At 41.6% G+C, this 13,454-nt stretch overlaps 1 protein-coding gene across 1 annotated transcript in view; it reads right to left on the reverse strand.

The window, feature by feature from the left end:
* LOC122794941 (adhesion G-protein coupled receptor F1-like) overlaps window positions 1-13,454 on the reverse strand; it is a 767,993-nt gene that overhangs the window by 50,786 nt on the left and 703,753 nt on the right. The window lies entirely within an intron of this gene.

A 13,454-nucleotide genomic window follows, 5' to 3' on the forward strand; every position in this document is an offset into this window, starting at 1 on the left:
AGTTTGATAGGCAACAGATATGGGCCACTTTAATAGACATTCTGGACATATCTGTACAGTTGTGGGTATGATTCTGTATGCAGACTACTACCACTGGCAGGATTCGAACCGTGGCTGTATGCGCTAAAAAACAACAGTTCACATCTCAGTTGCATGTGCGATTTGTTTTTTGTTGTCTGCATTTCCCTGTTTACTGTCTACGTGTCTCTCAGTTATACTAAATGGCCTCTGGGGATTATACCTGCCATATACAGGCATTGCTACACATTCAATTTCTGGTGCACAGTATGGGTAATAGTGCTTAATACTGCAGTACTATTACATGATTATATATCTACATTACCATATGATACCAGGATATACACATGCAGTCCAGCAGTTAGACCTGTTTTGTCAGGCTATTACACTTTTATTGCCTTACAAACAATATGAGACTCTTCCTGCCATATTCTCTAGTGTATGCAGTACTTGCCTTGAACAATACAGGTTTTATACAAGTAATTAATTTACTACTACTTTGATTTTTATTTCCTATGACAGTTAATGTGTGAGTATTACTGAACTGCCTCATGTCAAAATCTCACCAGGCGACTGATGTCGGCCTCCTGGTTCGCGGCCTGCTCCATTGCAGCTGTTGAGGACATAAGAGGAATATTTAGCCATAACTATCCATGATATACCTGAGCTGGTAGTTATTACACACATACTGGGGTGATACTTACACATGACTGGGACATCCCCTGCTGCTCTATCTTCTTGGAGCAACTCCTCCAAGAGGTCCCTCTTACATCGCTTCAGGTCGGCATAATGGTGCCTGACCTGGTCAGCAGTTCAGGGTATGCCAGTGGCACTGGTGAGGTCACGGGCGAGATGGCCCAGGCCTCCACCTTATATTGCGAGCCCTGATACTGGCTCTGCAGCAGTCTCTGAGCATGGTCTTTAACTAGGAGTCCTGCCATGACCTTGGACTCCTGGTTGCACCAGCTCTGCACCCAGAAGCCCACACCTTCTCCCCTTACTGCAATAGTGCCTGCAAGGGGAAGCTACAACCAGTTATGAGATGTATTCCCACCTCTTGGGTTTAAGTAGGGCCGATTTCCCACACTTTTCCATGATTGGTGAGTTTTGAAAAGGCTAAGCTATGGCCAAACCTGTTTACCTAGGGTTGGCAGTGTTTAAAGGGGTATACCACTGGGCACAATGACTTAGCAGGTCGACACATTGCTCACACCTCCTAAGCTGGCCTGTGCAATGCTTAGCATTGCTTATATTACACTTTGCATTATAATGCCTTTTTGGCATTGAGTTATTAATCATTACACCTTATATGTATGCCTGGTATCCATGATTAACGTATACATACACTCTGTGGGGTCCTTGTGTTTTATTAGGGAATTCAACACTCTATTACAATTACACCTCACTTCTGGGCTTACTGCTGTACTCCAATTCACATATTTATGTTATGTAGTGGGTTATGGAACATAAGACTGTATACTGATTCCTTTCACATGTTCAGTTTGGTTATACTATGGTGAGGACTTGTTTGCTGCTACCTCATTTTTTTTGACCGCTGTGATGGCTTGATGGCTAACTACTATGAATATGGAGTATAGTGCCCTGGGTTCGAGACCTGCATGGCTGTTTATTTTGTTGATGGGCAGAACAAGGGCCATTAGATAAAGGGTGATTAAGGCACTTTTGAGCAGTTGTAAGTGGGTTTGCATGATGGTAAGCCCTGCTAATCTGCCATCACATCTGCATACAGAGTTAGCATCAGATTGCTTAGCCAGTGTAGGAGTTGCTTACTGACATGTGAACAGGCTTATACCAGTTTACTAGTGCTTAAATATGCTTACTATTACTTATTTGTGCTTAAACCTGCTTACTAGTGCCTTATTCATTATGACACTGACACCTGGCATGTGCATTTACTGCAGTACTCCAGTTCATAGAAATATGTTATTTAGTGGGTTATGCAACATAAATATTACTCATAACGTGCTTTGCCATGGAAAATGGAATGTGCTGCAGTGGGACTCGAACTGCGAATGCTTGGTTGCAAGGTTAATGCCCTGCCCACTACACCATTGCTATGCGGCTTCATTTGCATCTATCTTCCTTGTTATCCTCTTCAGTCATTTAAGCTGCATTAACCGTAGCTAAGCGATAGTCACACCTGCGCACTTATGGTTAGCTGTAATCGGATTAAAAAAAAAATGTTTTTTTCATTTTATTTATACATTCTGTTGCTGTTGTACACAAGGGGGACTGTTGGTGGGGATATGCAGTCACCTGTGAGTGGTCTCGCTCATTGCATACCCCTTTCTGCTGTTCTGCATTGCGGGGGCATGTTTATTCTGAGAGCTCTGCTCTCAGACACGCTCCCTGCACTCTTACACGCTCCATGTAAGCCTAAGAGCTCGGACAGCATGCCTCATTAATATGCATGGCGCACTGCCATCCTGCTCCTAAATGGTTGCTTCCATGCAGGACTAAGCTAGTCCTGCACAGAAGATTAGTAAATCCGAGGGCATGTTTTCTACAACAATCTGTACATCTGTGCAAATAAACAATTTTGCCATCAAGTTTTAAAATGTTCACAGAAATTTCTCATCAATTTGTTTGTATTGTATGAGTTTTCTAAGCAGACACCCTTTGTAAAATGTCTTAGTAATAACACTCCATTGAGTCAAAGGCTTATGGCGTTCGTTTCCAGCAATACAACTTTAAGGAACCAAGAACTATCCAGGGATGGAGGACCACCCCCTGGCCAAAATGCATATGGTACAGCCTGGGGATCCAGTACTGGCGTTTCAAGTAATTAATCACAAAACTTTCAACAAACGCCTAATGTATTTCATTCTATTAGTGTTTCTAGAGATAATACATCCCCAAGGGGCAATGTATTAGGATTAGCACCTTCTTCGAGTTTTCAGGAATGGTTACAGACTAAACTGAAGTTCGAACTTCCTGAGTGGGTTTTTGTATCAACGGAAACCAATCAGACATATTCTGATACTTTAGAACAACTCTGGACTGTACTTCACAGGTACAAAAGTTTAAATTTGGACAACATGTATTTGAATGAGTGCCTCAAAAAGCATATTGTGCCTAAAGGTCTTAGGATATTTAAATATCCCAACAATGTTGTACTAGGAAGTGAATTTCATACTGACCTTTTGAGAGCCTTTGATAATTGTGCCTTGGAAATTGTTCAAGCTATTATTAAGAACAATGAGAAAGAAATTTTTAAACTGAATGAAGCTATAGAGACATATAATAACAGGATTGTTAATGATTTAATGTTCACAGTTGAAAATGAAAAGATATTACGATATTAGTGTACAGATAGATAGAAAATGTCAAGACATACTTGCCAGAAAACACAAAAAATTAAATCGTGACATTAAGGAGTATCAGGAAGGTCAGCAATACCCTGCACCTCCACCTACCCGCCCTACATACCTGAGAGATGGTAGCAGATTTTCTGCTTCTAACTCTGGTAATTTCTCTGAAGGCAATAATGGAAGTGGGAAAGTGGGTGAGATGGAGGGTAGAGATATGGATAGTCACATACCTCTCCCTAGGAGTTCAGAGAGGATTCGTAATCAACAAAACAACAAAGGAAACAACCATTTTTACAGGGGATTTCATCCACAGAGAGGGGAAAGGGGTTACAACAACAACAGGAACAAGAACTGGTAGCCCCCACACCTGCCATGATTGTACATCATAAAGGCAACAACTACAAAGTCATTAGTAGGTCCGGCTTTCACATTTTTAACTATAGTAATACAACAGTGACAGAAACTTTTTTCAGCTTATTTACTAAGGGCTTTAAATATGTTCCCAAACAAACTAGCAATATAGCTAGGGTTATCATGGACCTTAAAATCTTTATAAGGAAGCTCAATCTGGAGAATTTATATGGAGTGGATTTCAACAATGGGGATAGATCTATACCCAGCAGGTCCAGTACTTTTAATCCTCCTGTACATCCCCAGTTGAGAAATCTGGAATTAAGAATAGAGAAGCAAATTAGGGAGACATCAAGATATAAGAAATTTACACCGAACCTTGATTTACCTGAACATGACTTACTTATTCAACTCAGTAAAAATTCTACCATTCGAGTTATGGAGCCAGACAAAGGGGGATGTATAGTCCTTATGGATAAGATTGTGTATGAGGGTAAAATGAACTCCATATTATATGATGAAACCCGTTATAGGCAAGTATCAATCAACGAGATCAATATATCTTATAAAAAAATTGACATGGCTATAAAAGACCTATTTGATCAAGGGGTTATAGATTATAACACCTACTTATATTTGGAGAACAAGAACCCGAGGGTGCCTTCTATATTTGGAGTACCCAAAATACACAAGGACATCTACAACCCCCCTCTCTCAGGCCCATAGTAGCTGCTCAGGGATCTAAGATTTCACCCTTATCCAAGTTTCTGGACTGGAAATTAAAACAGCTATGGGGTAGAGACAGGTATCTACTCAAAGATTCATGGGAATTCTTGGGTAAAATTACCTCTGAATTAAATGTTCCAGATTTGAAATTCCTTACTATAGACGTAGTTGATCTTTTTTCTGTTATACCCCATGAAACAGGCTTAGCCTGGTTGAAGGAAGTACTCAGAAATACCCCTGGGGTTAGTGATAATGATATATTTCTTATTATGGAACTAGCTGACCTTGTGTTACATAATAATTTTTTGTATTTTTCTGGGGAATATTTTAAACAAATAACTGGAGTTGCTATGGGAGCCAACTGTGCCCCCACCTATGCAGGCATCATCCTTTCTGTATGGGAGAAGAAACATTGTTTTTAATAGTGAATATTATAAATATTGGAGCCTATACACTAGATTATTGGACAATGTCTGCATTTTTTGGACAGGTACTCAAGGACATGCACAGGATTTTATGAGTCACTTAAATCAAAGTACTAGTTTCTTGACTTTTACACATCAGGTTACAATACAGCAGGTCAACTATTTGGACGTGTCCTTAAAAGTAGATGAAACAGGTTTCAAATCTACTATTTACAGGAAACCTACTTTTTCCAACAGTTACATTCAATACACTAGTTCCCATCCCATATACCAGAAGAAAGGTATAGTCAAGGGACAATTTGTTAGGGCATCTCGAATGACCTCTTATGATAATGATTACAATCTAGAATGTCAAAAATTTACCTTGATGTTTCAAGAGAGGGGATATCCAGAAGATTTTATTACAAATATAAGTAACGAAGTGAGGGATGGTAGGAATAATAGATATAAATCTATCCTGGGCACAGGAAATAAACATCTATCCACAGTTAGTAGTAGTGTTCAAAATTCACTAGCAGGATTTAACAGAGCCTTTATTACAGACTATAGTGTCAATTCTGGAGTAATCAAAAATATAGTGAAAAAAGAATGGGAACGTTTTTGTGATTTTACTGACCTCCCTAACCTAAAAGGGAAAACAGTGAAAACTGTTTTTCGTAAGGGGAGTAACATTAAAAATTTATTGTACCAAGGAGGATGTGTTAATGTATTTTCCAATCAACGTAGAGGCACATATAAATGTGGGGTCTGCTCACAATGCAAGAATATTTCCCACACTGATAAAGTATTTATTTCAGCTAGAAATAGGTGGATAACAGCATCCACTTATTCTACTTGCAATACACAGGGCTTAATATATATTGCTATGTGCCAGATGTGTGATGGGTTCTACATTGGGAAAACAGAAAGACACTTGAGACGTAGAATATATAAACACTTGTATGAAATCCAAAAGCAAAATTCCAAAAACGCTTTGTACAGGCATACCCTGGTGTGCAATCAAGCCAAGTCTGTGTTTTTTATTTTGAAAATTTTGCCCAGGGAAACTAGAGATGGCCCTTGGGAAACAAAATTAAAGTATCGGGAGGCTTATTGGCAAATCATACTGGAAGTTAATAGAACACCAGGTTTAAATGACAACATATCTATCGCGCCACTGCTCAAGTTAAGAGCAGCAAAACTGTGAAAATGTATACAAATTTTAAAGTTATATTCATGGTTTCTTGTGTATAAGATATATATATATATATATATATATATTTTTTTTTTTAGTCCAGTACCACACATACATTTTTTATGTTTTAAATATTAGGTTATATGTTAGGTATTTTTTGCCAGATATATTGTACATTGTCCAATAGACTGTAGCCAAAGGAGTCAATATTACAAATGTTTTTAATAGAAATTGGTGCTTTAAATACTAGTTGTTCATTGTTTTTTTCAATTAATGTACCTTGTGACTAGCATTTAAACAGCCTTTGAGTTCTTACTTGTATATCTGATGAAGTCAGGGATTTTCACTGACGAAAATGTTTTAAATGGTCATTACTGGCATTTATTTTAAAGCTTTGGTGGTTGCAGTTTCGCCTCAAGACTGAATTTCTTTTTGGATATTTGTTGCATTTATTCAGTCGCGTCTCTGGTTTTGTGGTTGCTTGGTAATAACACTCATTTTGTGTGGCATAACAAAACGTACATGTTTACTCCAGAAAATAAAATGTCTGCGTTTTTAAATAAAATCTTCAAGTAGTCTGTTTTTAATATTTGTATGAGATAATTAACAAAAGTAAACAGTTAATTCAACAGTTAAAAAAATAAGTTAACTGAGTTAGCAGAAAAGACTGAAGCAAACACAGCACCTAATTAGTGAAATACTTTACAAAATGGTCTGCAAAACAAAAGGCTGTTAAACTAGTTTATACACCCAATTCTAGTAGTAATGTTTGTTATACTAACTGTGTAAAACTCTCCCCAGGATTCAGCAAGCTCTGCACAGTGTGCAGGAATAGTGCAAGAGCTGCTGCAGGCAATATGGCAGACGTGCGATCCAGGAATGAGCTCCTGGGACGTGCATGAGCGATCTTGCACTATTCCTGCACAGACATGGTCTCTGTATGCTAATTACCTCATTTGCTGGTGAAAACCATGCAAATGAGGTGAATTAGCAATCCAGGAAGCAGGCAGGCAGGTGTATGTGCAGGAATAGGGTAGACTGCAGAAATGTATTCAGCCAGTAGCTGAATACATTTCTGCAAACTATAAAACGGAGGCATTACAGCTAATAAAAAAGCATATATTATAAGGGTTATGCATGCCAGTGGCCATCTATATGGCCATAGGCATGAAAAATAGTTTCAAAATTATAAAAAAATAACTTTATTTTTTTTGGCCGATTTTGGCTGTTTAAGCATAGGACAGCAGTGGGCAAACAGAATCCGAAAATAAGGTTTTAAACCAAAATCATCATTTTTCCATAATAGTCAATGGCATGCATAACACAACAAGACCATGGAATAGTGGTTGTTAAGGGGGAAGGCTGAGTGTCAGTTTTGTAACCATGCATTAGCAGTCAGTTCTATGCAAATGAGGGGCATGATACTGAATCACAGATTTCCCCTCAGTGTTGCACCCAACCGTGTAGGTGCAGTAACACCATGGTCTAAGCCTAAGAGCTAGGTGACCTCATAATGGGGACTGTCATAACTGCTGTAAGCTTATTGGAGTACAGTGGCCCATGTTTGCCCTTAGCTAAGCACAGCTAAGAAAGGGGGTGTGTCTGAAGTTGCCTAGCGGTATTTACAGTGCCTAAACGGGTGTGTGTGCCGAGCACCGGGTTTTAAACACAAAAAAAATACAGGAAATAGCAGCTCCATTCACATCTGAGCACTGGGTTTGTGCAGCACGCCTTGGGGCTTAAACGGGAAGGCAATGGGAAGGGAAAACAGCATTAGGAAGGTAATCAAGGAGAACTAGCATAGCTGGCAGGTAAAATGTATCAGAATCAGTCAATTATACAGGCAGCAGCCCACTCAGCCCAGCACACTAGTATAAACTATACAAACACCTTTCACTCTGTTTTTTCCCACAAACTCTACACCATTGGTGTACACAAACAGGGAAATTTTACCTAACAAAACTAACAAAATGATAGGGGCTGCTGTCATACATCAACATGTGGAAGAGGCTGAGGGTGGTGAAGATGAGAATGCTGATGACCAACCCACAGTGAGGAAAAGGAGAAGAGTGTACAGACCAAGGGTAACCTACCAGGGGCTACATGAGCTTGAGATAGTGGGGGGTTATTGGGTGGACAGGGACTTCCTACAGCAAATTGTTGAGCTGTGCTGGCCATGCCTCACACACAGAACTAACAGAGGGGAACCCATCCCAGTGGATTCCAAGGTATGTGTAGGCTTAAGAATACTAGCCACAGGTACCTTCCAAAGGCCATCTGGGGATATCATGGGGATCTTACAGACATCAGCATCCAGGGTACTCCACCACTTCTTGGATGCCATGTCAGCACATACCAGTGGCCACATATATTTCCACAACACCCGTCAGGTGTTGACCAGCAATATGCATCTCTTCTACCAACTAGCAGAATACCCTGAGGTAGTGGGTGCTATAGACTGTACGCACATACACATCAAACCACCACCCGGTGATTGGGTTAGGGTCTACAAAAACCCCAAGGGCTTTCCCTCCATCAACTGCCAAGTCATGTGCGATACCCAGGGCATTATAATGAATGTGTGTGTTGTCAGACCTGGAAGCTATCACGACTCCCACATCTGGCATATGACGCAACTGTACCAGAGTTTTGCCAGTGGGGACATCCCATATGGCCACTTAGTGGGGGATGTTGGTTATGCACTGGAGCCGTGGCTGATGACACCCATCAGAAATGCTCACACACCTGAACAAGAACTCCATAATGAGGCACATGCACAAATCAGAATCATAATAGAGCGTGTGTTTGGGATGCTCAAGTCATGGTTCTGGTGCCTGGACATATCCGGTGGAGCCATACAGTACTTTCCAGCTACATGTACACAAAATTTCATTGTATGTGCCATGCTACACAATATGATCCTGTGGAAACAGCTGTAGCAGGAACAGCACAGGGCAGGGCCACACAGACCACACCATTGCCAAGGCCAGCACAGGCACAGAGTGACTCGGAGGAGGAACAACCTGAGCCTGCCCCTGTAGGCAGAAGGAGGCTTGGCTAGTATGTTCAGCCTTTGGCAAAGAGGCAATGCATAGCACATACACTGACATGGTAGGAACCCAGGGAATGACACCTCTCTCTGACTCACACATACAGTAAAAGGGATGCCAAACATGACACTACTTGTGCTTTACCATGTATAGGGAGTGTACTATGTGCATCCGACTTAGTCAGCCCTTCAGCACCATCCTCAATACTGGCACAGCCACAAGGTAAGTCCCTCTCCCTATCAATTGCTGAATGGTTTAGTATGTTCTGCTACTTGTATCTATGGTATGGATGTGAGCATGCAAGGGAATTGGGTGGCTGAATGTGATGGCAGCAGATAGTAGACATCTATATGGGCAGCATGAAATCCATAACAAATACTGATGTCAACAAAGTAAGCAGTACTAAACAATGTGACAAATCTCACTGAAGTACATGTGGTGGGCCAAATGTGTGTCCATAGGACATAAACATGCATGTCAGTGAGGCTCACATACCCAACAACACTCTCAGCCAGCAGGAAAGGTGTAGATGACCACAAAGAATGGATGTGCTAAGGCCTCCAATTGATGGCAATAGAGAAGAGCTCCCCTCTAGACCTACACAGACAGACTACAACAGGTCAGGCAGTTGAATGTTAGTTCTGAAGGGTAAGAAGTCTGAAACTGAAATGTAGGTCAATAAAACCTAAGATCTACACTCCACTGATATGCCTCTAGTTTGCATGATAGGTCAAAATACAGAATGAAATGGAAGCCAGCAGATTACCTGTAATACCAGTACAGTCATAACAAATGTTTACAGTTGTCAAATGTGCCCCCCCCCCCCCACAATCCTATGTAGAAATGTAGTAAAATGTATGTGTGGGTTTAATAACAGTGGATCACAGATTACCTGAGCTGGCCAAATTAGCAGGATAGATTGTTGCATGTGTACAATATGCAGGGCTCTGTGCGTTAGGTTGTTGTGTGTTCTATATTGTGTGGAAGTGGTTAGCATGTAGGCATGGAGTGTTGTGTCCCGGTGGCCTATGGCCAGTACTGTTGATAACAGGGCCATGTTCTGACAACTGCAGTGCCAACCACAATGCATCCCAGCAAGACTTAATCCAGCAGTCATCCATACTCATTGTTCGAATGTAATATCTGTCACCATCTGAAAGATGGACATGCCATGAATGTGGGACCAGACATACACACAGTACACAGGTGGAAGTACCCTAGACAGAATACATAAAATGTAACTGTCAACTGCACACACCTTTGGAAATGTACATGCAGGTTAGCAGCACATTAGTTGGCTGTGTAGTATGGAATACTGATGTAGTCTGGCCAATCACTGGCAGACCACAAAAGGCACAGTTATGAAGTAATGAGAAACTGCTGATGTCCCTGCACAAGCCAATATAAGGGGAACATCTCAGGTACATCTGTGAGTCAGGTGCAAGAATCTTTCATATCACACATGCACTCAGTTCACCCCACGATCAGCCACAGGTTTATCACACGTCATATCTCTCCTATTGGGAATGAGTACAGTATGACCCCCACTTCTTTATGGGAATACCCACAGAATGCAGCATGCTAAAGAGGTGTCTCATGCAAGTGTGTCCCTAGCTGTAAGCAGCACCCTGCCAGCATCCACACCAATGGATTAATAAGGACAGGAACTATTGCCATTAACACCTCGCACACCTACCCTATCACCCCAGGGGAATCCAGTGGCTTGCAGCCTGGGACTGTAGGACTGACAGAATGCACTGGCCTACTACAGATGGCCTGCATCACTACCAAATGCCCTACAGTCCTCTGTCAAAGGCCTGTGCCTCACCCATACTGCCAATGTATGTTATCACATGGGGTCCCAAAGAGCAACATAACAGTCCACAGAACACAAATGCAAAGCCATGTTGACAAATACAAGTAGCATGCCCACCATGTCTTACTGCATAAACTGTGGAATAACCCCTAAATACAGCTGGGAAGAAGGGATAACTATAGGGATATTTATCAGATATTGCTCGCATAATGTTAGGAAGATAATAGAATAACAGAGTGGGGGTGTAGAAGCATGGATGCCATGGAGTGTGTGAAGAATAAAACTCTGATGTGTGCCCATTCTACCCATGCCTACAAATCCAGTAATGGGTGGCTACAAACCTGCTCGTAAACCACAATGTTAAGGGAAAATGACCAGATATATGAGCCCTGCCTCTGGGTAACCTGAGTGAATCTGTACAGCTGAGAGGTATGGCCATAGCAGGATATGGCCATTCTGCCACATTGATAGATGTACAAGCAGGGGATCCTGAGCCACCACAGTACCAAGGTGGTGGACCATTTACACAGACCCATCAGCAAGTGTCTGCAACTCCACCTCCAGAATGGCATGAGTGCACAAGAATATGTAGGCTGCAGACCACAATACTGGATCTTGTATTCCCCAGGAAATTACTGTGAGCAAATAAGTATATCTGTCAGTAGTTGATGACATAATGCATCACAGTGTAAGACAGTATATATTTCTGAATATCTCTGCTAACACCAAAACCATGTAGCACAAGCAGCACAGACACAATAGTTGCAGTATCCCACTATCCTTTGTCCATTGTGACTCCATATGGTCAACCTACCTACAGGTATCCTGCAGAAACAGATTGCTAGCTGTAGGTGTAGAACACAAATTCCTGCACTGGAGTACAACTTACCTGTAATGGAGTCACACATTCAATGCAGGAGGTCATACTGGGCATGCTCCCACGCTTAGAGAAACAAAGCCCATGTCTGACAACAAAATACAGATGGGGTCATACTGGGCATGCTCCCACACTTATGAAGCCCATGTCTGACAAGAGTGGACTATACATATCTGTCAGTCGCAGATTTATGTGCACACACACCACATTGCACACCATTCATGCTTTGCACATACATCGGATAGGAATACACACATATATCTAAGGACAACACACTATAATAGGTCAAACATACACAAACAGAGATGTGGGGAAGAGAGAGACAGACAGTGGCAAAGAGCTTCCCATCATGAGGCCTTTCCCACCCACCACATATCCAATTATCCAATATCACATGATGTGCCAGTGTCTATCACTGTATAAATTTGCTTCTAGTCGCCCTCAGCACTATAGTGTCTGTGGTGCTTGTGATAACTGTGTAACATGACAGTACAAAATCAGTATTCATCTAGCAGGTGTATACCCAGTCCTGTCAAATGTAAAGTTGTGTGTGACTGAGTGTTGTGTGTGTGTTCCCACAGGAATGGTTTATGGCCCATTCACACACACTGCACTCCCCATTGCCCTACTTTAACAAGCCTGCTAATGTCAGTCACCTTAGAATAACCCTTTGGAGAAAGCGTATCCCTATAAGCTCTGTGGCATGTGCAATACTGTGTAATGCTGTAGTGCTACATAGTTAAGCAGGAGTTATAATCCCAGACATGGAAACTGTGAGTGTGTGTTTGCATGTGTAGGGAACAATGATTTTGAGGCCATTCACAGTAACTACACCTCACATTGCCCTACTTTAGCAAGCCTAATGATGTCAGTCACCTTGAAATATCTCTTTGGATAAGGTTCAGCCCTGTAAGCTCTGTGGCATGTGCGATAACTGCATAATGCTCTAGTGTGATGTACTAATTAGGTAGGAGATCTAATCCCAGATTTGGCAAGGGTGTGTGTGTGTGTGTGTGTGTGTGTGTGTGTGTGTGTGTGTGTGTAGGGATCAATGATTTTGAGGCCTTTAACAGTCGATACACATCCCATTGCCCAAATTTAACAAGCCTGCTGATGTCAGTCACCTTGAAATATCTCTTCGGAGAAGGTTCAGCTCTCTAAGCCCTGTGGCGTGTGCGATAACTGCGTAATGTTCTAGTGTGATGAACTAATTAGGTAGGAGCTCTAATCCCAGAGATGGCAACTGTAAAACTCAGTGTGTGTGTAGGAATTAATGATTTTGAGGCCATTCACAGTCACTACAGCTCCCATTGCCCTACTTTAGTAAGCCTGTGGATGTCATTCACCTTGAAATACACCTTTGGATAAGGGCTAGCCCTATAAGCTCTGTCGCATGTGTTATAACTGCGTAATGCTATAGTACAATATGCTAGTTAGGTAGGAGTTCTACTCCCAGGTGCAAGCCTGCTTATCTCATCTACTTTGAAATCCACCTTTGGACAACAGTTAGCCATATAATCTCCATGGTGCATGCCATAAATGTGGAACAATGTAGTAGCAGTAACTATACAGCTATGGGTTAAATCTCAGCTGTGGCAAGTGTTTGTGTGTGTATACATGTGTGTAACATTTTGGCCACATTTACAGCCATTACACATCTCAGATCCTGACTTTAGCAGTCCTGC

The sequence above is a fragment of the Protopterus annectens genome, chromosome 2.part1, assembly GCF_019279795.1.
Source record: "Protopterus annectens isolate FY-2018-M chromosome 2.part1, PAN1.0, whole genome shotgun sequence".
NCBI classification, from domain to species: Eukaryota; Metazoa; Chordata; order Ceratodontiformes; family Protopteridae; genus Protopterus; species Protopterus annectens.